Here is a 27224-nt window from a genome sequence, read left to right on the forward strand (position 1 = left end):
TCGATCTACATATTTTGTAATCACATTTATATTCCACTTACAAATACATTATAAGCTTTGTTATATATCCCTAAGTCAGTGGTCGGCAAACTCATTAGTCAACAGAGCCAAATATCAACAGTACAACGATTGAAATTTCTTTTGAGAGCCAAATTTTTTAAACTTAAACTTCTTCTAACACCACTTCTTCAAAATAGACTTGCCCAGGCCGTGGTATTTTGTGGAAGAGCCACACTCAAGGGGCCAAAGAGCCGCATGTGGCTCGAGAGCTGTGGTTTGCCGACCACTGCCCTAAGTGTTCAGAGAGTAAATTCCATGAGGAATAGGAACTGTGTGTGTGTGTGTGTGTGTGTGTGCGCGTGTGTAAAACAGATATATAGTGACATTTAGATAGGTCAGTAGTATGTAATAGGTTCTCAAGAATTATTTCTTTTTTTAATTTTTTTTTATTAAGGTATTATATGTGTACATATCTTACCATTGCCCCCCCCACTCCACTCCCATACATGCCCTCACCCCCCAATGTTTTGCATCCGTTGGTTACTCTTATATGCATGCATATAAGTCCTTCGGTTAATCTCTTATTTCCCCCACCTCTCCCTAACCTTCCTGCTATAATTTGACAGTCTGATGCTTTACTGCCTCTGTATCTTTTTGTTCATCAGTTTATAATGTTTTTATTATCCACAAATGAGTGAGGTCATGTGGTATTTTTCTTTCATTGACTGGCTTATTTCACTTAGCAAAATGTTCTCTAATTCCATCCAGGTTGCTACAAATGGTAAGAATTCCTCCTTTTTTATGGCAGCATAGTATTCTATTGTGTAGATGTACCATAGTTTTCTGATCCACTCATCTGCTGACGGGCACCTAGGCTGTTTCCAAATCTTAGCTATTGTAAATTGTGCTGCTATGAACATAGGGGTGCATATATCCTTTCTGATTGGTGTTTCTAGTTTCTTAGGATATATTCCTAGGAGTGGGATTACTGGGTCAAATGGGAGTTCCATTTTCAGTTTTTTGAGGAAACTCCATACTGTTCTCCACAGTGGTTGCACCAGTCTGCATTCCCACCAGCAGTGCACGAGGGTTCCTTTTTCTCCGCATCCTTGCCAACACTTGTCGTTTGTTGATTTGTTGATAATAGCCATTCTGACAGGTGTGAGATGGTATCGCATTGTTGTTTTGATTTGCATCTCTCGAATAATTAGTGACTTTGAGCATGTTTTCATGTGTCTCTTGGCCTTCCTTCTGTCTTCTTTCGAAAAGATTCTATTTAGGTCCGTTGCCCATTTTTTTTATTGGATCATTTATCTGTAGAGGTGTTCTCTCTTTTCTGCGTCCAGCACGGAAAAGGAACAGGTCCGGTTCCTGAGTGGAGGAGCTGGGGATTAAGAAATAAAAGAAAGAAAGAGACCAGATAGAAAGATAGAAACAAAACTGGGAGCCAGGTGGGACACCATCCTCTCTGATGGAGAGGCAGCGACCCCGAAGCCCACGCAGCACATTTATTTTATACCCCCAAATACCAGGAAGTATCACCAAAATTTAGGATCAAAGGAGCTTATTTGCATTCTTGAGTAGGCCCTAGCATTCCTGGTGCTTGCCTGGATCTACATATCAAAGCCCGCTCCCTGGCACCTGGACAAAGGTAAAAAGTCAGTACTGATAACGCCCCCCACCTTCTTGGGGAGGGCGTAACCTAGACGCGGCTCTGCCATTCGCCTCGGGCTCAGCTGACAACAATTTAAAGAAATGCCCATGTGTCTTCCCAGGCAGCCCTCTACATTTATCTTCCTTTTATTAAGTTGTATAAGCTGCCTGTAGATGTTGGAGATTAAACCTTTATCAGTGATAACATTTGCAAATATGTTCTCCCATGCAGTGGGGTTTGTTGTTTTTTTGATGGTTTCTTTTGCTGTGAAAAAGCTTTTTATTTTGATGTAGTCCCATTTGTTTATTTTCTCTTTGGCTTCCGTTGCCCTAGGGGCAGTGTCAGTGAAGAAGTTCTTTCCGCATATGTCTGAGATGTGGATTCCTCTAGTATTTTTATGGTTTCCCGTCTTATGTTTAAGTCCTGTATCCATTTTGAGTTTATTTTTCTGTATGGTGTAAGTTGGTGATCTAGTTTCATTTTTTTGCATGTATCTGTCCAATTTTCCCAACACCATTTATTGAAGAGACTGTCTTGACTCCATTGTATGTTCATGCCTCCTTTGTCAAATATTAATTGCGCATAGTGGTTTGGGTCGATATCTGGATTCTCTATTCTATTCCATTGATCTATATGTCTGTTCTTGTGCCAGTACCAGGCTGTTTTGAGGACAGTGGCTTTGTAATACAGCTTGAAATCTGGTATTGAGATCCCTCCTACTTTATTCTTCTTTCTCAGGATTGCTGTGGCTATTCAGGGTCTTTTTTTATTCCAGATGAATTTTTGGAGAGTTCTTTCTAGGTCTGTGAAGTATGCTGTTGGTATTTTAATGGGGAGTGCATTGAATCTATAGATTGTTTTGGGTAGTATGGACATTTTAATGATGTTGATTCTACCAATCCATGAACATGGTATTTTCTTCCATCTGTTTACATCTTCCTCTATCTCTTTTTTCAGTGTCCTGTAGTTTTCCGTGTATAGGTCTTTTACCTCCTTGGTTAAGTTTATTCCTAAGTATCTTAATTTTTTTGGTGCGATGGTAAATGGGATTGCTTTTTTAGTCTCTCTTTCTGTAAGTTCACTATTGGTGTATAGAAATGCCATAGATTTCTTGGCATTAATTTTGTATCCTGCTACATTGCCGAATTCATTTATTAAGTCTGTTAGTTTTTTGATGGAGTCTTTCGGTTTTTTTATGTACAATATCATGTCATCTGCAAATAAGGACAGCTTTACTTCTTCTTTTCCAATTTGGATGCCTTTTATTTCTTCTTCTTGTCTAATTGCAATGGCTAATACTTCCAGTACTATGTCAAACAGGAGTGGTGAGAGTGGGCATCCCTGTCTTGTTCCTGTTCTTAGGGGAAATGGTTTTAGTTTTTGCCCATTGAGTATGATGTTAGCTGTGGGTTTATCAAATATAGCTTTTATTATTTTGAGGTATGATCCTTCTATTCCCACCTTGTTGAGAGTTTTTTCAAGAAAGGGTGTTGGATTTTGTCAAATGCTTTTTCTGCATCAATTGATATGACTATGTGATTTTTATCTCTCAATTTGTTTATGTGATGTATCACATTTATTGATTTGCGGATATTGTACCATCCTTGCATTCCTGGGATAAATCCTACTTGGTCATGGTGTATGATCTTTCTGATGTAGTGCTGGATCCAATTTGCTAGAATTTTGTTGAGGATTTTGGCATCTATGTTCATGAGGGATATTGGCCTGTAATTCTCCTTCATTGTGTTGTCTTTATCTGGTTTTGGTATTAGGGTGATGCTGGCTTCATAAAAGGAGCTTGGAAGTGTTCCTTCCTCTTGAATTTTTTGGAATAGTCTGAGGAGGATAGGTTTTAGTTCTTCCTTGAATGTTTGGTAAAACTCTCCTGTGAAGCCGTCTGGCCCCGGGCTTTTATTTGCCGGAAACTTTTTGATGACTGCTTCAATTTCTTTCGTAGTTACTGGCATATTGAGCTGTTTAGATTCTTCCTGATTGAGTTTTGGAAGTATTTTTCTAGGAATATGTCCATTTCCTCCAGGTTGTCCAGTTTGTTGGAATAGAGTTGTTCGTAGTATTTTTTAACAATCCTTTGTATTTCGGCGGGATCTGTTGTTATTTCACCTCTTTCGTTTCTGATTTTGTTTATTTGGGTCCTCTCTCTTTGCTTCTTGGTGAGCCTCGATAGAGGTTCATCAATCTTGTTTATCCTTCCAAAGAACCGGCTCTTGGATTTGTTGATCTTTTGTATTGTCTTTTTGGTCTCTATGTTGTTTATCTCCGCTCTGATCTTTATTATTCCCTTCCTTCTGCTTACTCTGGGCTTTTCTTGTTGCTCTTTTTCTAACTCTTTGAGTTGTAGGTTTAGGTAATTTATTACCATTGTTTCTTGTTTTTTACAGTAGGCTTGTAGAGCTATGAACTTCCCTCTCAAGACTGCTTTCACTGTGTCCCATAGATTTTGGATTGTTGTGTTTTCATTGTCATTTGTTGCCATGATGTTTTTTATTTCTTCCGTGATCTCTCTGGTAACCCAGTCATTGTTTAATAGCATGCTGTTTAGTCTCCATGTGTTTGATTTCTTTGTGTTGTTTTTATTGTAGTTGATAAGAATTATTTCTTGATAGAAACAAGATGGTGGCATAGGTAAATGCCTGTACTTGCTGCCTCCCACAACCACATCAAAATTACAACTAAAATACAGAACAACTATCATCCAGAACCATGGGAAAGCTGGCTGAGTGGAAGTACTACAACTAGAGAGGTAAAGAAGAAAGTGCATTGAGACTGGTAGGAGAGGCAGAGGCGAGGAATGGGCTGGTTTGGCACCCGGGTGTGCTGCTTTTTTAATTGTCAGGGAGATCACCTCTTTGGAGGCCTACTGGAGGAGCAAGGAGTCCCAGACCCCCAGCACAGGGTCCCAGACCTGGGGAAAGAAGTCCCTACAGGCAGTGAGAACTAGGGACTGTAAAAACAACTGTGGATTGGGGCTGAGTGACACACAGGCTGCTAGAGACCCAGCTGCTCCTCTTAAAAGGCCCGCACTGCGAACTGAATTTACAAGCTCCCGCTCACTCTGTGCTCCAGTGCCTAGTGCAGCTCTGGGGGACCCAGACACATACGGGGAGAAACTGGACTATCTGGATTGGGGCAGGAACGCAGGGGCAGCTTTCTTCCAGATGGAGGTGCATGCAGCAGTCATTGTTCCCATACTGGGACCTCCCTGGTGCAGGGCTGACTGGCAGACATTTCTGTTTGCTCCGCCTTGGGGATTCCCTGAGACCCTGCCCCACCCAATTTACAACCTCACCCAAGCTGTGCACAGTGGCTTTTGCATATGAATGGCCTGTCCTTTCTCAGCCTAAAACCTGTCAAACAAGCTGCAGCTGGGTCAGGGTGCCCCAAACTTATCAATAGAAGGCCCAAGACCAGGCATCAGCACCAGCCTGTCTTGCTTCACCGCTGGGCCTCATATGGGCACTTTCAAATCTGATACAAAAAGGAGGAATCTGCAGATCTCTCTGTAGCTCCTGCTGGGTGGCCCCAGGCACTAGCTGACTTTGCACCTCCTGGCGATCCAAGAGCCAATGTACCCAGTGGTCAGTGTGAGAAGTGGTCAGTGTAAGAAGAGGAAGAAGAAGAAAAAGGTAAAGACAAAAAATTATGAACAACAAAGTGACAACAAATACATACCTATCAACAAGTGAGTCTAAAAATCAAATGAATAAAAAATCTGATGAACAGAATAAACTGGTGAATGGAATAGAATCAGGGGCATGGAAATGGAACAGACTGACGATTCTCAGGGAAGGGGTGTGGGAGGTGCGGGAAGAGATTAGACAAAGATCTTATATGTATATATACAGTACCTATGGACACAGACAATAGGATGGCAAGGGCCTGGGGTGGGGTGGGAACTGGGTGGAGTGAAGCTATGAGGGGAAAAAAGAGGGACATCTGTAATAATCTCAACAGTAAAAATTTTTTAAAAAAGAATTATTTGTTAAACAAGTTTAATAAGGAAAACTGCCAGCTGGTGTGGCTCAGTGTTTGAGCACTGACCTATAAACCAGGAGGTAACTGTTTGGTTCTGGTCGGGGGCACATGCCCAGGTTTCAGGTTCGATCCCCAGTGTGGGTGTGTGTGGGAGGCGGGCTATTGATGATTCTATTCTCATCATTGATGTTTCTATATCTTTTTCCCTCTCCATCCTTTCTGAAATCCTTATGTAAGGAAAATGAACAAGAGAAGAGAGAAAGACTATGAGAAGAACTGTATCACATGGAAGGTAAAGAGGTAGAGAGAAGAAAACACATCACTGAACAAGCACTTGTGACTTTTAAAGTTTTTACATACTTTATATTGATTCTCACAGTACCTTTCTGAAGTAGCTGTAAAATTTTTTTATAAGTCAGGAAAGTGAAGATCAGAAAGGTTAAGTGATTTGCCCTAGGTTGTGCACTTAGTAAGTGGCAGAACTAGTTTTGGGAATCTGTAAAATGTAGTTATCTTGCGCCATGTAACTTCTAAAAAGGGAAGGGCAACAACAAGATCTTTGCTGAGGTCTGGGAGCCTGGAGCTGCCTGGCATGGTGCCTGGCACATAGTTGGCACTAAATTAGTGGTTGTTGAATTGAACTGGGGACTAGAAATAAAAAGTACAAGCAGAAGAGAGTCGGTATCCAGAGATAGGCATCCACCACCCACTTTTCTCCATCCTCACCATGCTTGCCTGATATCCTAAGAGCCTCCTAATTGATCTGCCTGCTTCAGTGTACTCCCCTTTATCCATTCTGATCACGTTAAAACAGAAAAAGAAAGTGATCACGTTAAAAAGTTTATTGGTTCCCTTTGCCCTGGGGAAATCTTCAAAATATTCTCCTGGATTAAGAGGCTCTTCATAATGGGACCCACTTCATCTCCATCTTTACTTCTCATTTCTCTTCCTCTTATACATTTGAGACCTTTCCAGATCCCTGAAAGTGCTGGAACATTCCTCCCCTGCTCTTCCTCAGTAACTATTGCTTTGAGCCTCTCTCTACTGATTGTGTTAGTTTCCTATTATGTGTAACAAATTACCACACAGGTAGCAGCTTAATGCAGCACAAAATTACCGCAGTTTCTCTAGGTCAGAAGCCTGGCATGGTGTGGCTGGATTATTTTCTTAAGGTTTCAATGGGCTTAAATCAAGGTATTGGCCAGGAATGTGTTTCTTTGGAGTTCAAGTTCCTCTTTCAGACTTACTGTTTTCAGCAGAATTCAGGTCCTTGTGGTTATCAGATGGTGGTCTCCATTTCTTTGTCCTCTTCCTCTTCAAGCCAACAATAGGGCATCAAGTGCCTCTGGTGCTTTGAATCTCTCTGGTCTCTGCTTCTGCCTCCCTCTTCTGTTTTGAGGGTCCATGTGATGACATGAGGCACACTTAGATAATCAAGGATTACCTTTCTAGCTTACAGTCAGCTACTTTATGAACTCAAATCAGCAGATTTTTACCACATAACATATTCACAGTCATAACACCAGAGACTGAAGGTCATGGGGTCAGATTTCTGCCTACCCCACCGATCACTCCAAGTTTGGCTTAGGTGTCCATATTATAGGACCCATGCCCATTTATTTCTCTGAGGACAGTGACTATTTCACAATTCAGTGGTGTATTGGAGCCAGCTTGTACCAACTAGCAAGTGCCTGTTATTAAATATTCAGAAAATTTGCAATTTGGCTGTTAAACATAGATATTATTAAAAATTAAAAGTTTACAATTAAATTATATTTCAAAACGTAATAATCAGAACTCATCACTGTCTACTTATTATACTCCTGTTCATTCTTATCTGCTCTCTTGAGGTTATTTCCTTTGATTGTATCTCTATGGTGGAAACACTATTTATTGATGAGCTGCTTACTGCACATCTCTTTACACCTCCCTGTTCAGTGATGTCACACTGATAGCTTGAAATTGGCTATAATGGGAGTATTTATAGCAGAAATATTAGCAAACACTAATTGATAGTTTGATTTATTGTTTATTTTCTTGTCTAGATTTAAGAAAATGATGGTGAAAATGTTACTAATATAGAGTAAACTTAAAAGTGAGCTATATCCATTCCATAAAAAAACTTGAAATGTTACTTGTCAGTATTCAAAACCTATGACCAGCAAAGAGGCAACACAGGTTATTGACAAGAGAAGGAAGTTACAACATATGTCCTTGTTTGCTTTCATCTTACACATTAATATAAAAAAATCAAGCAATATTCATGTCTGAACTAACATTCATTCATCAGTTGCAACCTAAGTTAGCTGAAGATACAAGAGTTTGACCCCCTCAAAGATAACAACAACAAAGACCTTCTGTGGGAAGAAATTGGTTCTATGAATATTGAAAATTATGTGCTATAAATTCTTTATATCACTGTTTTATATAAAATATGTACATTTGCATATGTTCACATACATGTTTATGCTCCTTATTAAAATTTACCAGCCCACCACTGATTACATTGAATATACTCCTAGAGCTTACTGCAATGCCTAGCACTTAACAGGTGCTCAGAAATATTAGTTAAGTGAATAAATGGATGGAAGGCATGGTCTACATGATTAACCAGAGAATACAGGAGAGTGGAAAGGGAAGAGAGGCCAGAAGAGAAGCAATGGATTGGAGAAGTTGGGAGGATCAAGGGACTAGAGGTCAGCAGGGTGAGCTGAGAATTTCGCTAACATTCAACACAAGTGAGGGAGTGGAAGATAAAAAAATTAAAGGAACTATGATGAGAGAAAGTATTTGAGGAGTTAGAGATAATAGTTAATCTATATTAGGCATTAACTTGTTGGTAGGCCTGGCACTTTAAGTCCACTTTAGGTTAATAATCTTAAAATAAATAAAAAAACACTCATTTATTCTCCAATCATAGTGAAGAAACTAGGTAAGTAAAGTTAATAAACTTGTGGAAACTCAGTCAGCTAGTAAAAGGAAGAAGCCAATATGATCTGAACCCAAAGCCTGGACTGTGCAAAGCTACGCTAAAACTGAAGTGAGACCGAAGCTATGAGTAGGTGTAATTTAAGGCCTTGTGAGTCATGACTCACAATGTGTTCAAAGGGCCATAAGAGGCGGCACCTAGAAACTCATTAAAAGGTTGACACTTGAATTCCACCCCAGATTAGCTAAGTCAAAATTTGTCTTTGTAAATATTATTTTACAAGATACCCTGGAAATTCCTATGCACCTTAAATATGAAAACCACTGGTTTGGGGCAAAATGGACCAGCAAGTGATCATTAAAGCTAAAGAAGTCAAGAAATACTGCTGGGGTATTACAAGATTGAAATTATTCAGGACAAAGTAAGGGTGCTTCCTCTATCTAGCACAAGGCACATTAAAGATGCCTAGAAAGCTTTATATAATATCAGATCATTAAAAAATGATCCCTGTATATAGCCAGGTGGAGAACTTATCAGAAGCATCATGTTAATCATACCATTCTTAGATGTGCACAGTAGCCCCCAATTATCAAAATAAACAATGAATGCCTAGCCGGTGTGGCTCAGTGGTTGAGCAACAACCTATGAAACAAGAGGTCCCCCAGTTTGATTCCCGGTCAAGGCACATGCCCGGGTTGCAGGCTCGATCCCCAAGGAGGGGAGTACAGGAGGCAGCCCCCGGATCTTTCTTTCTCATTGATATCTCTATACCTCTCCTTTCCTCTCTCTCTGAAATACTGATAAAAATATATTAAAAAAAACAAACAATGAAGGAATGTATATGGATCTGATCTTGGGTTTTAGAGGCTCCAGCCATCTCCAGCCCAGAGGTATAGTCACTGCTTTCCTCCACAGTGGACGCCTGGTCTTGCTCTCTACACAAACAGCCTTGCCTTCCACCCCAAACAACAGACTCTCTAGCTCTTAGAATTTCACATGCTCCTTACCTAACACAACCACTTTCCTCCTTGCCACCAAGCCACATCCTTTCCATCTTCCAGCCCACATTTATTTCCAGTCTTAAAATGATTTTTTAATATAAGCCTTTTTTTTTCTGCTCACATGACATCACATCCCTCACCAGACTCAAATTATACCACAGATCCTTGGAAACAGATTGTTCAAAATAAATGGAAGGATTTAAGAGAGGGTACATAGTTGTTTGCTCAGAGGAGGCACTCTCTTTTTTTAAAAGAGCCAGAAGTTAGCTAGCTTCCTTTTGTCTGGGTCTTCTGTTGTGCAGTAACAACCCAGGCCCACAAAAGGGTGAGAGCTCCCACCCACATATACTGCTTTTTCTCTAACAATAGACTTTGTAGTTGACTGCAGAGCAACAGTAGTCAGCTCACATTTAGCCAAGTCTCAAAAGAGGTCTGGGAAGCAGACAGGGAGCAGAAGCAAACTGGTGCTTGTAGTCTTCTCTCTATGATCCCTCCCCAGGGTTCATATTTATACGTAGGCTCCTGTTATCAATTTTGTTTGATCTCTTGAAAAGGTCCCTTGTCTACATTTGGGTGATAGGAAGCCTCTATGAGAACAGCAGTGAGAAAGCATATGAGCCTCCCTCACATGATCAGTTAACTGCTTACATCCTTGTGGTTTAGTAACTTCCTCCTTCCTCTCGCCAGCTGCTGAACACATTGCCAGTAACCCTGATTAGGGATGTAAATGGTTCTTTGGATTTTGCTCCATTCCTAACAATATTTCAAGCTTATAATTAGAGAGTGGTTTAAAAAATGATTCAGCTGATTGTAAGGGAAAGTGTTTCCAGGTTATTCTTTGTATTATACTAGTAAAAGTTCATTAAGACATGTAAACCAATTTCATTTATTTCCTCTTTTGTTTTTCAGAGAAAGGTTTTTGGGTTATTTTTGTTTGGTTTGATTTGCTTTTGCTGGGGGAGAAGGTGATAGTGGTAGCTTATAGAAATTCTAGAAAAAACAGCAACACGTGGAGATAAAATGTGTATAAAATAAGCAAACTGAAACAGTCTCTTAGAAGGAAGTCAAGCAAAATTCCTTTGACATTTAAAAAACTTTTGTGATTTGATCCCTCACTGGTACCTTGTAAATTAAAATTTGCTATATTTAGCTTATAAATTCTAGGTACATAGACACTCGTGATTTATTTATGCATATGTACATTTAACCATTAATTCACTCATGTATCCAATAAAAAATTTATTGGACGTGTTTATCCCTTAACTTACACATGGTTTTTCTACTATTGTCTTTAACCTTTGAACTAGCTTGATAGTTGGTTGATCTACTGCATTTACTAAGTGATTGCCTTTGTCAGTGAGAATTCCTTTTCTTTCTGATGTTTTCTTATTCATAATTTTGACCTTTTCTTCTTAAAGTGATCACTTTTTAAATTTAAATTTTAAAAATTGAAAGAATAAATGTAGTGAGTTAAAAAGTACAAAAGCCTAGAAAAATGTTACAAGTTAAAAAGAAATCTACTTGTGTACTCCCTGATAAATCTTTATGAATATCTGAGTTTTCTCATTGCTGAAATAAGACTGTTGGAAAATTATTTTGTCCCTTAACTTTTAGAGTCTGTTATTTACTGTTAAGTACTTAATGGGTACGCCGGTTATGATGATGAACATGAAAAGTGAAGGACTCAGGCCAGGATTCCACCAGCTAGAAGTCTAAGAAGTCCTTATAATCAATAGTTGGCACATGTTTGCATTGACTTAAAGACTTCCATTAGAAACCAACTTTTTCAGTCCAAGAAGGTAAGAACAAGGGAACTATCATGAGATTGTATTCTATTACAATAGGCTAGATTATGCTGCAATAATGACCAACCTCTAATCTCAATGGCTTAACAGCTGCTTTATTTCTGTTTTTATTTCCAGTTCATATCAGCATTGCTCATATTAGTGGCAATAATCTAAAGTACAGTATCCAAAAAAAACTTCCAAAAATAACTTAAATAATAAGGAAAGAAAATAAAAGCATGAAATCATCTTTTGCCTTTTCAGATTACTGATCAAGTTATGCCCATGAACTATGAACTTGGACAGACTGCTTTTAGTCCCTAATCCCTAACCTGAGATAGAAAGAGTATCCTTTCAATAAGCCTTTGGGGAAAAAAAAATAAAGAATTCTCACCAGGGATGGACCAAGAAATAAATATAGGAGATATCAGAAAAGACTCTTTTGATAATATATACCTTTTCAAATTCCAAATCTTACAGTATTTGTTTTATAAACAGACAAATTAATTAGTTAATTAACCAGTCTGGCAAAGGACAGTCTCTTCTGATCGTTGACCTAGGGTCTCTGAAAAAAAATGTTATTGATTCCATTTTATAGATGAAGAAACTGAGGTTCAGAGAGGTCAAATCATCAGTTTGAAATCCAAATCTGGTCACTTCCTCCACATTTTGAACCCCCATCTCTCTTTTTAATTCTTTCTATCCACCTTAAATGCCTTCCTTTTTCTGCTCGCTGCTACCAGCTTCAAGGAAGTCCCCGTTGGGCTGCATTCTTAAGAAACAACAGCTCACACTTTCCCAGCTTTTCCCAGGCCTTTATTTGCTTCCTAGGAAATTCAAACAGATTTTTACTTATTAATCCTTGTATCAGCCTTTACATTTTAAAAACCAAGTTTGAGATATTGATTGATTTTAATGGGAAAAAAAGACTCCTTTACTGTGGAATTATGAACTTCAGGGAGAGGGAAATGTGAGTGAAAGCTTTCCTGGTGTCCTTCAACTCTTCCCCCCCACCCCCCGCCCCCCGACAACTATCCCCCAGTATCACCCTATGTTAGGAATGGCATTGCTCTGATTCTTCCAGTCCAGTCATAAGAAATCTATTCTGCAAAGATGGTGATCCTTGAGTAGGTCCATGAGTCAAGAAATTTAATCCAAAATAAAAGGTTTAAAAATATATAGGACACAAGGGGGATAATTTCAGACACTTAAGTCAACTACAGTGTATAAAAAAAAGAGAAAATCCACAAGCATTCATGTTCTTATCTGTGCAGAGATGAGTCATCTACTCTCTTGTCTTTTTCTGTCATTCACTCAGACTCCTCTAATTAAAACATCTGGTTACTCTCACTGATGTTTCCAGACTGCCTATTGCACCCACCCTTCACAGCTTGCTAAATACTCCTTGTGATAGAATATGATCGCTTTTAGTTAATTCTCAGTAGCATTTCAGCAGAGGACTAGCATAAGGATAATCTCAACTGATTAGAGGTAAATCTAAGCTAAAGACAATGGTCTGCTAAGAAAATAGCTATGTACCCAAATCTGTGCTACAATCATATTAAAGAAAGACAGGAAAATGAGTAGGGTGGTTATTTGCCAGAAAACTCTGATCCTGCCCTGATTTTCCCATGGCTATTTGTCATACTAGAAAGCACTGGAGTTTAATTTGTTTGTCCTTGTCTCCTTTTTCCCCAGTGTTGCAACTTGCTTACCTAAGCCTCATCAGCCCTCTTAGGCAAGCAGAAATGGGAATTTCCATTGAACACATTCCTAGAGAATGTCTGATGTTGGTCACTGAATTGGAAGCAGCTATGTTACATAATGTACACAAAACATTTTTAACCCCTTTTACTATCATCACCCTTCCATTCCAATGTTTTAATGTTCAACCAGAGAGACTGTGTTTAGAATATGCATTCCTCTTTTCTGAGAGCTCTAAGTATATCTAAAGAGCTAAATCTGATACATGAAATTGGAAACCAAGCTGTGATCTGGAAATGGTATTTTTCTGTGGCTCTTCATTAAATAAATGCCTAGACCTGGTCACTTTAAGTTAACCCACAGCTCAACAAACCACTATAGAAACCTATGATAAGCCACTGAAATAGTAACATGAATACAAAGGAGGAAAATGAATCAGTTTCTTGTTAATATTTTTCACAATCTAATGGAATATGTAAGTGGAATAATTCATATCTCTACAAAGATTCTGAGAAGCAGACGCTGCCAACTGGTGTTAAAAAACATCCTTATAGAGGAGTTTGGGGTGGCCTGGTACTTTCATGATGTAGGCATGCTCAGTTTGAGCATTTATGTGCATTTTTCTTAATGATTTTAAAATGTATTTCTGTATTCTATATATACTATTTTAATTTAAAAATCCTTTTGATTAGTTACACATATCTGGCTCTAAATCTCCAACACTGTGACTAATAATCATCTTAGTAATATCTAACATTTGACCAACTTAAGTACATTTTCAAAGAAGGGGGGATAAAAACAAGTAAACAAGAGTAATAACAAAAACAACAATAGTAGCTTCCTTAGTTAAGCACTACCATGTGCCAGCCACTGGTCCAGGCCTCAGAAATCAAAAGGCACAGTGTAGGGGAGAAGTTTCTTGTCCATCAGTGGTCTCAAACTGAGAGTTAGGACTGGTAACCTGTACTATTTCCAGGTACAGAATTCAAACTGGGAAGGTGGGGAGAGAAAGAAGAATTTGAAAATTTATAGGTGAAATGGGCTCTGTCTGGTTAATTGCCAACCACACCATTTGCTATTGTCTTATACCCACCTGCTTCACACATTTATGTGTGTGCACCTGCAGGGGCCCAGAGGGAGGACAAGTTCCCAACCAGAACTAGGCTCTTCTGTTCTCAGGGTTAATCTGCAATTCAAACTTTCATGTGAGCATCAGGCTATAATGTCTGAGCAACCCCCCAGATCTCCAAGTATTTCATAGTAGTGAACACAAATTTATAGGCCAGGCAAGGTAATAAGCATATTAATGAAACTAAGACTCAACGAACCTCTGTTATAAGTGCTATGAGAGTCCAGTGGATCCCTCATTAACCTTCTAAGTAGTCAGTCATGCCGTGATCACTAATTATCCTCATAAAATGTAGTGAAAATTAAAATCATAACCAGGTTTTACTGTTGTTGTTTTAAAAAGCAGTGGTCTCAATTGTATCTTGAGAAATTGTAAAATGTTTTCTCTTGCTCGTATCCTTTTCATTTTATCTCCATCTCTCCCTCCCTCTCTGAGCCCTCTCCTGTGCTCCACTTGCTATAGTGCTGTTTATAAGGCTTGACCACCCAGCCTGAGAGGAAGTAGATGGCAGTGATTTTACTTTATTTTTTTTTTATATATTTTTTTAAATATATTTTATTGATATTTTACAGAGAGGAAGGGAGAGGGATAGAGAGATAGAAACATTGATGAGAGAGAGACATCGATCAGCTGCCTCCTGCACACCTCCCACTGGGGATGTGCCCGCAACCAAGGTACATGCCCTTGACCGGAATCGAACCTGGGACCCTTCGGTCCACAGGCCGACGCTCTATCCACTGAGTCAAACCGGTTAGGGCGGCAGTGATTTTACTTTACTCACCTTGCATGCTCATTGCCTAACACACTGTTTAAAACCAGACAGCCAATCAATAAGTATGGGTTCAATAGTGAAGAAGCTATAAAGACTAATCAAATTACATGAGACTGAATATAAATATGCAATTTAAAACATAAGAATCCATTTAATCTGGTAGAAAAATTCCAGCCCTCCAATGGAATTTTCTAAAATGTTAGAATTGTTTTATATTTTAATTAGTTCAATATCCTCATTTAAAAAGCGAGGGCTCACAAGGCAAGAAAGGAAAGGGATAAGGATTTTTTTAATAACTGTAAAACCAAGCTGTCATTATTTGCAGATGTTATGTTCTCCATAGAAAACTTTCCATTATTTATAATTTATTAGAATTAATAAAAGAGATTAGTACATTTTCTAGGCATAAAATCAACTGCGTTTTGATATACCAGCAAAAATGAAATTAGAAAATGCAGTTTTTAAAAATATCATCTGCAATAGAGACAACAAAATAAGGAACCAAAGAGTAAGTCTAATAAAAGTTGTGCAAAACCTTTTTGGAGAAAGTTATAAAACTGGTGAAAGATATTAAATGAGACCTAAATAAACAGAACAACATATTTTTTTTCTGGATGGGAAAATTGACTATCTTAATATTCTTATTTCTCTCCAAACTGTTCTATAGATTCAATAAAAATCCCAGGAAGGTGTTTTGTGGAACTTTGCAGTCTAATTCTAAAAAGTATAAAGAAGAGCCCGGGGCCAAGAATAGTTCAGATAAATGTACAGGCAATTGTGTTCCACCAGAACCAAGATATAGTATACAGCTTCAGGGATAAGGATTGTGTGTTATTAACACAAAGATAAAAAACGCACAAATGGAACATAATGAGAACCCAGAAACAGACCCACACTCAAATCAAACAGGACATATGATAGATCAGAGGGGTTTTTCATATTAAAAAAAAAATAGAAAAAGACAAAAGACAAAGAGAGAGAGAGAGAGAGAGAGAGAGAGAGAGAGAGAGAGAGAGAGAGAGAGAGGAAGGAAGGAAGGAAGGAAGGAAGGAAGGAAGGAAGGAAGGAAGGAAGGAAGGAAGGAAGGAAGGAAGGAAGGAAAGAAAGAAAGAAGGAAGAAAAAGTGTGCATACACCCAGAAAGGTCACATAGCCAACTAAGGTAAAGCTTCTCCAGGAGCAAATTGCTCCACTTCATGAGTACTCATTTCTGATTATTTTTCCCTTCTCATCACTTGTAGCTTTGGTATTGCCTCACCCAAAATGTTCTCATGATTTGTTTTTTGTCAGTTTTTTCCCCCATGAGTCAGACTCTTCTCACCAACTGTAGTGACCCTTTCTCAACCTTTTAGCTACTTCTCTTTTGCTTTAAATATTTTCTAAGTTGCCTAAATTTCCACCATCCTTTTCAAGTTTAAGGGGGCGGGGGGGGGGGGGGACAGGAAACAGTGCATAGTAGATAAGAGGCGGTTTGGAAACCCTACTCTCAAATGTGATGTGGATTAACTAGGGAGTGGGGCAGGGAGAGGAGGGAAGTGTCTCAGAAAAGTGAGGAAATAGCAGAGCCTAAAACACTCCAAGACAGACAGAATAGAACACACTTGAGAAATGGGAGAAGAGTCCACAATGACACTTTTTTTTTTTTTTGGCAATTGAATAACAATAACATGCTCAAAGTCACTAATCATCTGAGAGATGCAAATCAAAACAACAATGAGATACCATCTCACACCTGTCAGAATGGCCATCATCAAATGACAAGTGCTGGTGAGGATGCGGAGAAAAAGGAAACCTCATGCACTGCTGGTGGGAATGCAGACTGGTGCAGCCACTGTGGAAGATAGTATGGAGTTGCCTTAAAAATTTAAAAATGGAACTCCCATTTGGCCCAGTGATCCCACTTCTAGGAATATATCCCAAGAAACCAGAAACACCAATCAGAAAGGATATATGCACCCCTATGTTTATAGCAGCACAATTTACAATAGCTAAGATTTGGAAACAGCCTAAGTGCCCATCAGCAGATGAGTGGATTAGAAAACTGTGGTAAATCTACACAATGGAATACTATCTGCACTAATAAAAGAGAAACATTCAAATTGACCATCACTCTGCTAAGCCCACCAGCCAATCAGAGCGAGTATGCAAATTAACCCAACTAAAATGGCAGCTGCCATGGAGCTGGAGTGAGCAGGAGGCTTGGGTTGTCACTGGCGATGGAGGAAGCCAAGCTTCCTGGCTAGCCCTGGCCTCCGCTCAAGGCTACAAAGTTTCAATTATAGAAGATAAATAAATCCTAACAAATATGGCAGCGGCCACAGAGCTGGAGCAAGCAGGAGGGTTGAGATGCTCGTGGCGATGGAGGAAGCCAAGCTTCCCACCCACCCTGGCTGGCCCTGGCCTCTGCTCAAGGCTACAAAGTTTCAATTATAGAAGATAAATCCCAGATACCTGCTTTCAGCCGGCCCTGGCCTATGCTTGGGTTGCCAGGGGGCGTGGCCGGCCTGAAAACCACCACAGGCCCCTAGCCCAGGCCACCCCATACCCCAAGGGAACCCCCACCCTGATCCAGGACACCCTTTAGGGCAAACCAGCTGGCCCACACCCGTGCACCAGGCCTCTATCCTATCTAATAAAAGAGTAATATGCAAATTGACTGTCACTCAAACACACAAGATGGCTGCCCCCATGTGGACACAAGATGGCTGCCACAAGATGGCCAGCAGGGAAGGGCAGTTGGGAGGGACCAGGCCTGCAAGGGAGGGCAGTTGGGGGCAATCAGGCCAGCAGGGAAGGGCAGTTGGGAGGGACCAGGCCTGCAAGGGAGGGCAGTTGGGGGCAATCAGGCCAGCAGGGGAGGGCAGTTAGGGGTGACCAGGCCGGCAGAGGAGGGAAGTTGGGGGCGACCGGGCCTGCAGGGAAAGGCATTTGGGGGGGATCAGGCCTGCAGGGGAGGGCAGTTGGGGGTGACCAGGCCTGCAGGGGAGGACAGTTGGGGGGGACCAGGCTGGCAGGGGAGGGCAGTTAGGGGCAATCGGGCTGGCAGGGGAGCAGTTAGGCATCAATCAGGCTGGCAGGGGAGTGGTTAGGGGGTGATCAGGCTGGCACACAGAAGTGGTTAGGGGCAATCAGAAAGGCAGGCAGGTGAGCAGTTGGGAGCCAGCAGTCCTGGATTGTGAGAGGGATGTCCGACTGCAGTTGGTCATCCCTCCAGGGGTCCCAGATTGGAGAGGGTGCAGGCTGGGCTGAGGGACACACACCCTCATGCATGAATTTCATGCAGTGGGCCTCTAGGGCCACTATAAAAAGAAGAAACTTTTACCATTTGCAACAGCATTGATGCAACTGGAGAGCATTATTCTAAGCCAGTAGTCGACAAACCGCGGCTCACGAGCCACATGCGGCTCTTTGGCCCCTTGAGTGTGGCTCTTCCACAAAATACCATGTGCAGGCGCACACATACAGTGCGATTGAAGGAGTACCCTAATTAAGTTAATAACAATGTACCTACCTATATAGTTTAAGTTTAAAAAATTTGGCTCTCAAAAGAAATTTTAATCGTACTGTTGATATTTGGCTCTATTGACTAATGAGCTTGCCGACCACTGTGCTAAGCAAAATAAGCCAGTTGGGGAAAGATAAATATCACATGATCTCACTCATATGTGGGATATAATGATCAACATAATTTGATGAACAAAAATAGATCCAGAGACAAATGGCAAGGAGGTGGTGGGGGGGTTAGAGAGCAACCAAAGGACTTGTATGCATGCATATTAGTATAACCAATGGACACAGACACTGCGGAAGTGGGGGCTTGCCTGGGGTGGGAGTGGCTTGAGGGGGGGGCGTCAATCAGGGAAAAAGGAGACATATGTAAAACTTTAGACAATAAATAAACAAACAAACAAACAAATAAATAAATAAATAAAAATAACTGGATAAGAAGGCTCATTTGGAATTTCAAATAATACAACTTAGTAATGAGTTTGATGTACTTTATTTAAGAGAAAACATCCCATGGATTGGGGGAGTACAGTGCCTCTCAGCCATGGAGCCTTCTTCCTGAGAGACTTGGGGCAAGCAGGAGCCTGTTTTACTTACATAATGTTAGCAGATACAATGAGGAAACGGCATGATTGAGGCGGAGATCAGGAATGTCCTGGGAAGGCCAGCAAGTCTTGTTTTTTAGGGTAAGGTAAAGCCGAGCTGGAGGATTGTGAATGCTATGTGTTAGGTTTCCTAGACTGTGAGTCATCTCCTGGAAATGTGGACAGAGGTAGGTCTAGATCTGTGCATCGGGCTGGGTCCCTGGGCAGCTTCCATTTGGTGGGTCCTGATAAATGAATGTCCCTCATCAGGGGTATGGTTCCAAAATATCCTATCTAATAAAGAGGGAATATGCTAATTGACCATCACAAAGATGGCTGCACCCACAGCTGAAGCCAAGTTCCCATAAGGAGCCTTAACAAGCAATCAGCAGGGACCTGAGACTACGCCCTCCCCCGCCCCCATAGGGCTTGACAGGGGACCTGCCCTGGCATCAGGCTGGGGGACCTCAGGCCACGCCCCCCTCCCTGGTGCCAGGCCAGGGGACCTCAGGCCATGCCCCCTGCCCAGCGGGGCTTGACAAAGGTGGGACTGGCCGGGTCTGGATCTAGCCCAATGGGGGCGCGGGCAGCCGGGTATGGCTCTCACACGATTTTGAGGCGCATGTGGGTGGGCAGGGACTTGACTCTGGGTCCCATGGTGCGCCCCAGACTCTGACAGGAGGAAGGTTTTCATATACATTTTACTAACTTTCTTTCATTTCTGACACTTCTATTATAGAGAAAGGGAAAATAGCAATATTAAATTATTTCCTCTAATTAATTCCCTTTTAATGTGCATGAATTTCATGCACCGGGCCACTATTAAGCAATATAAAAATTAATCAAAGTCCACAGTTGGTATATTCATTTAAATACCAACTAAGATTCATTTATTCAACTAATATTTGGAAAGCATGTGTATTATTGGTACCTACCCTCATACCAGAGAACTGGGCTGTAGTGGAAAGAAACAAACCCTTTCTTCTTCAAGGAGTTTAGGCTCAACAGGCAAAGGAATGTTAAAGGAAATTTCTCAGATGTGCTGATTCTGAGCAAAGGTCTAGGTTTATTTCAAACTTGCTGTAAGGGTACTAACTTCAAAGAAAGCCAGTTCAAATTTTTTTTCTGCAGAGTCTTTATTGGAAAAACAAATAAACAAACAAACAATCCTATCTAATAAAAGAGTAATATGCAAATTGACTGTCACTCCAATACTTACAAGATGGCTGCCCCCATGTGGTCAAAGATGGCTGCCCCCATGTGGACACAAGATGGCTGCCACAAGATGGCCAGCAGGGGAGGGCAGTTGGGAGGGACCAGTTCTGCAAGGGAGGGAAGTTGGGGGCGATCAAGCCTGCAGGGGAGGGCAATTAGGGGTGACCAGGCCGACAGAGGAGGGAAGTTGGGGGCAACCAGGCCTGCAGGGGAGAGCAGTTGGGGGGACCAGGCCTGCAGGGGAGGGCAGTTGAGAGGGGACCAGACCAGCAGGGGAAAGCAGTTAGGGGCGATGAGGCTGGCAGGGGAGGGCAGTTAGGGGTGACTGGGTTGGAAGGGGAGGGCAGTTGGGGGGGACCAGGCCTGCGGGGGAGGGCAGTTGGGGGGGATCAGGCTGGCAGGGGAGGGCAATTAGGGGCAATCGGGCTGTCAGGGGAACAGTTAGGCATCAATCAGGCTGGCAGGGGAGTGGTTAGGGGGTGATCAGGCTGGCAGGCAGAAGCGGTTAGGGGCAATCAGGAAGGCAGGCAGGCAAGCAGTTGGGAGCCAGTAGTCCTGGATTGTGAGAGGGATGTCCCAGATTGGAGAGGGTGTAAGCTGGGCTGAGGGACACCACCACCACCTCTGTGCATAAATTTCGTGCACCGGGCCTCTAGTGTCTTGATAAAATTATTAGTCTGGGTGCTAGAAAAAAAAAAAAGTATGTTAAAGCTTGTTGATCTAGTCCCAAGATTGTTTAAAGATTTTAAGTTTGTAAAACTATCACCTGTACACCTATTTTGCAGGCTAAGCTATAATTTCATTAGCTAGGGTAGTCAGACATGTTAGCAATTGGTAAAGAGAAATTGCTCTAGATGTTATCAAAAAGTAATTATGTTTTTCCTCAGTTTTAAGACAATTTGTTTCATTTTCAATCCCTAAAATTTCTCAGAAAAAAGGGAGATACATAAACTGAAAATTATAATATATATTGCCTATTGTGAGTAAAGATCGTGAATGAGCTTTTTGTAACAAATAAGAACTATTTATAAGAGCAATTAATAAAAGCAAAAATGATAATATTAAATGTTCAATGTCTGCTACATTGAATTAGGACGATATATGATCATTTCCTGCCAGAGGAATTCCACTGGTTTTCTGTCTTCTATCACACCTTATAGATTTTTTGTGAAGGTTATTTAAGATAATGTAGGTAAAACCACCTGGCACAAAGTAAGCACCCAATAAAATCATAATTAATTATAGAATCATCATCATTTTTTCCAGCCAGCCTGGATACACTCTGCCTATTGCACCTTATGTTTGGATCTTAGCTCCAACAGTTAATAGCTAGAAGATCAGGGAAGATCATTTACTATTTCTCACTTAAATTCTTCATCTATAAAAGTGGGATAAAGTAAGAACTTCATCACAGAGTTCTGATGGAAACTAATGGAAATAATATCAGTAAGTATCCACTGCCATATGATCTAGTTCTCACTAAGTGACATTCCCTTAACCCAGAATATCCAGACCTGGACTTTTGGCCAATTAAGAGGCATTCCTGTGTTATCAGTGAATAAATGGGCATTTAATTTGTCAGTTTGATTATAAGTTTTGTTAGTGTGAGGCAGTCCTCTAGGGTCTCTAGGCTCTTTTCATCCATGGAGAAGGTGAGCAAAATTGAGGACAAAATCAGCATATCTTATCAATAGTTGTCTATATAAGAAACCCTACATCATGAAATAATTTTTTCTGATGAAAATTAGTATAAATACAGAAAAAGAAATGAAAATTAGAGTACTGAGTTCCATGTTATATGTACAAACAGGAAAAAATGGCTAGAAAATTCCTGTAGATGGATTGCAGGGGACTGAGTCCAACTTGGGGTCCCTTTGGCTGGTAAGCATGAGATTAGTTTCTCAGGGAGTCATATCCTCTGTCACCATCTCCCATGCTCATCCATATGCCCCATGTATTGAGATCTCTGCTCCAGGCTCCAGCCATTCTGAACTACCTGATATTCTCGGATGATTTTGTGATTTCTCATGTCAATGCTTTTGTCCCTCTGACAAAGGTGGCTCTGTTTCCCTTTGCTCTACCTTTCTTCTATGCCGGCATTACTTTTAAGACTCAGCTCAAATGTCATTTCCTCTGGAAAGACTTCCTTCACTCTCTCCATCAATACCCTTTCTCTGTGTTTTTTGGACTTTGCCTTGACTTTCACAATATCTTTGGATTCTCTATCTCCCCCAAAGCACAAAATGTAGGCACTGTGTTTTTCACTTGTCCCTGCCAACTTTTTTTTTTTTAACCTCAAGCCTACTCCATAGTAAGTTGTCACTAATACTTAACCTGACACTGAGAAGTCATAAATAGAGATAAAAATAAGGTCACGTTTCAAATAAAGATAAAAATAAGCAGCTTTATTTTTAATTGGTGGGTAGAAGGTAAGCGTTGGGATCTCCTAGTATGTTATTCCTATCAAGTTTTTTGTTATTTGTTTTAGTAGGGGGCGCATGTTTTCTTCATCTTTAAAAGAGGAATACTTATTACTATTCATGGTGATTATAAGATTTGGGAAAGATAACATGAATGTGCATAGCATAGTACTTGGACTAAAGCAAGTAATCAATAGATGTTGCTAGTCTAACCCAATTATCAGCAATCTTCTCATGAAAAAAAACACCAATTTATATACAATAACTAGTGGCTGACCAAGACCTTATGAATATTTTATAGAAAAAATTTATATCTCATTCCCCACCACAAACCACAGAAAACCTCTAATATAAATCCTCTTTTTGGCCATAATACTACTGGAGGTCTCTTTGACACTCAGTGTAGTGTACCCCCCCACGTCCCGCGTGGGGTTCAGGATTCGGGTTCTGGAGGAGGCCACATGCAAATGAAAGAGACTAGAAAATATTAATTTGGAAATATTGGGGGCCAGGCAGGAGCCCAGCTCAAGAGGAAGGACTCCGCTTTACTCTGGCCTTGCCATCCCTTTTATTCAGGTTTGGGATCCACCCATAGCCCTTAGGCAGGCAATTCCAATAATAGCTCCATGATAGCCCATCAGCAAGGATTTACATAAAACTAAAAGGTGGAAGTTGCTTCAGCTACCATTGTCTCAACTAGACAGTGGGTGCATAGTTCTGACCTTTCAGAGCTCAAGGTTGACCAGCCTTCCGGGTTCCTTGTCCACACTGCTCTGCTAGTGAAGGCAATGGACAGCTTCCAACAACTCAGGAAACTAGGAGTAGAATGGCTAGATTATATGATAGATTAATACTTACATTTTTAGAAAACTGACAACAGTTTTACAAAGTGGTTTTAATATTTTACATTCCCATAAAGTGGTAATGAGAGTTCCAGTTCATCTACAGTGTTGTCAACTTTTGGAATCATCAGTCTGTTTAATTTTAGTCATTTTATTTTTTTAATATATTTTTATTGATTTCAGAGAGAAGTAGGGAGAGGGAGAGAGAGATAGAAACATCAATGATGAGAGAGAATCCATTGATTACCTGCCTCCTGCAGCCATTTTATTTCTTAATGTTAATAATGGTCTTATATTCACAGTACAAAAAGAACTACTTAAACTAATGAGCAAAACAAATGTCAACTGTAATTGAAAGACTTTAAGTTAAAGTGGAAAAAAAGATTTAGAAAATAAGAAAGAAAAAAATGAACATGAATTTTGAATAAGCACTTCATTGAAAGGGAAGGCTAATTTATATACTGAGAGTAAGAGTAGGACGATGTTAAGGAGAAAAGTGAATCTTTAAAATGGGTCATGAAAAAAATGAGAAGAGTTTGTGACCAGAAGTACACAGAAAGATATCAAAGTAACACTGGGAGCCCAGTTTGAGATATTATCTGACAGCGTTGCATAATTTTTCCAGCACTGTTCAGTTTCTTGGGAATAGCCAGAGAGAATCAAGATCCAAGTGAGAGATAATAATCAGTAAGGGGTATCAGGGTGGGATAACTGCTGAAACAAATGATCCCCAAATTCCAATGGCTTACTGCCAAAGAAGGGTTTAACATTGAAATGTCGGCAGTGAGTGGTATATGCTCCACATAGTCACTCAGGTACCCAGGATAGCTTTATCTTGTCTCTCTGTAAGCCTGTAGGTTTTCTAAAATTTTCTCCATTCATCCAGTGGATGCAGGAAAATTGCTAGAATTAGACATGGGGAGCTTTCATGGACCAGGTCCAGAAGTGCTACTTATCACTTCTACTCACACTTCACTGGCCAGAACTTAGTTATTGGTTTTATGTAATGGCTGAGAAAAGGATAAAGAAATCATCTGTCCTGGAAGATAAGGATAGTAAAGATACTGGTGACCACTTTCATTCTCTGACACAGGAGGCAAAAGTCAGATACCACAGTATGTTTCAGTATAGGATCAAAAACAGAGACATGGGAATTTTTCAAGTTTAGTTCATATAGTAAAATAATGTATTATACACCCTCGTTGTTGTTTTTTTTTTTTTTATTTCTCCTCCTGAAAGCTGGTTCATACCTTTACCTCCTTAATATCTTTAATATTTAGTGCCCAGTCTCCTTTTTTTATCTCATTCTTGTTATCATTCTTAATTGGACATTAGACTTCATGTTCTTCCATCAACTCTCAGCTCTGTGCTGAGAATTCACCATTGTGCTTGCATTTGTTTCCTCTCCAGATAGCTATTCCAGCTGTCTATGGTCTGATTTACACTCATGCTCAGGTAATTGGTTCCCCTGGCTCTTTTCTTTGCCAATTCAAAATCCTATTTATTCTTCAAAGCTCAATTTAATTCAAATGACACTTTCTGTGAGCTTTTCCATAACTAAATATCTAGGCCCCTGACATGCTTTTAGATTCTATATCTTCCATTTGCTTACTTTAATCTTGGATTGGGAACTCAAGAACTTTGAGGATTTTTTTTTTCATCTGCCATATGGAAGTTATAGTTGTCTTACAGAATAATGGTAAATGTTCAACCTAGTATATAAAGTACAAAGTATCTAGGGTATAATAGATACTTAAAAATCCTGATGATAATTTCCATTCTTATCAGAGCTACTTTGGCATTTTTATTTTATCAGTCTTTCACACATTACCACATTTCCCCACGTGTTATTGGTGTCTGTACACTTGTTCACTTCTTGCCATTGGATTTGGGATTAAGAGCAGATGTTCTTTTTCTAAGCAAGCACACATGTACATGTGTGTGTGCGTGCATGTGTGTGTGCGTGCACATGTGTGTGTGTGAATGAATCTTTGTTAGTACTGAGCACATTTACTCATGGCATAGATCCAATAAGTAGGTGGTAAAACGATTTAAGCTAATGTGTTAAGTACAAGAAATACACAGACTTTTAACAAGAAAGAATCCTAGATAAGCCAGCACAAAATATATCTCAGTAAACACGATAGTACTATATGAACTGTAGCATTTTACACAAATGGAAAGGATTAGAATAAAGTCGAAGGACATTGAAGTTGAATTGTTTTGTGTGTGTTCTCTAGTTACCATTAAGAATACAGTTCACAACTCTGCCTTTCACTGCTTTTCTTCCCTGAGGATGTGAGGCAGAATGATTCCCTTTTGAGAGCAATTAAACTTGTTCGCCATTTTCCACCAATTGTATTGCTTGACAGAGCTGAGCGCAAGCCTCTAGGCTCCTCTTTCCTAGATACTGCAGGAAAGCCTCAAGGGCATCTGGTTTAAGCAAAGAAAGACAGGCTTAGTATGTGACCAATATGTATATCAACTGGAGAGAAACATAACAAAAGATTTAAAAATTGCCTTGATTGGTTTGCCTCAGTGGCTAGCTAGAGCATTGGCCTGCAAACTGAAGGGTCCCGGGTTTGATTCCAGTCAAGGGCATGTACCTTGGTTGCGGGCACATCCCCACTAGGGGGTGTGCAGGAGGCAGCTGATCGATGTTTTGCTCTCATAGATGTTTCTAACTCTCTATCCCTCTTTCTTTCTCTCTGTAAAAAATCAATAAAATTAAATAAAATTTAAAAAACTTTAAAAAAAGATTCAAAAATTGAAGATATACAGCAAATGGACTGGTCTTTAACACAATTTTTGTATTTCATATACACAGATTTTTTCCCCACCACATGCCACTGACAGAAACTCTTTCATTATATGTAATGTTCACCTTTGTATTAGTATGAAGGTCATGCTTCTAAAATCACTTTTCAGGAAGTTGATTTACAGCTTTAAAGTTGCTGTTCCTTATGTGTTTCTAAGAAACTAAGTTACCAAGTTAGTATGTGGAATTAAGAACTGAGGCTAAAATAAAAATAAAGACAACTAAATATATTTCATGCCCTCAATTTTTTGAAGCCCTGAAGTGATTTCTTTTTTAAAGAGTTCACGTTATGTCCCTATTTGAAAATATTTCTATCATCACCATTTTATTCTGAAGAGCATAGTTTAATGTCAGTTTAGACATAGAATCTAGGTTGCTTCTGATTATATAAAGATTGAAAGAGACAGGGCCTTTTCAGGTTTAAGGAATACCTGCCTACTCATGGGACTTCTGTAGTTAAAATATGAGAGTATCAAAAATATTTTAAATTAAATTAAAATAGATTCTGATAGTAAGCAATAAGATATATAGGGCAAAATGTGTCTGAAAGTACTCACTACAGTTAATATAGAAGTTTTATATATACTGGGATATATTTTGTGCTTGCTTATGCAGGATTCTTTCTTGTTAAAAGTATCTGTGTTTCTTGTACTAACCACATTAACTTAAATATTTTCACCATCTCCTTTTTTTATGAGACCCTCAGCATACATTTATTGGATCTGTGCCATGAGTATGCTCCGTACTAGTAATAATTCACACACACACACACACACACACACAGACACACACGCGCGCGCACATGCATGCACCCATGTGCTTGCTTAAAAAAGAACATCTGCTCATAATTGAAAATCCAATGATGAGGAGAGG

This window comes from Plecotus auritus, assembly GCF_963455305.1.
Source record: "Plecotus auritus genome assembly, chromosome: 9".
Lineage (NCBI taxonomy): Eukaryota > Metazoa > Chordata > Mammalia > Chiroptera > Vespertilionidae > Plecotus > Plecotus auritus.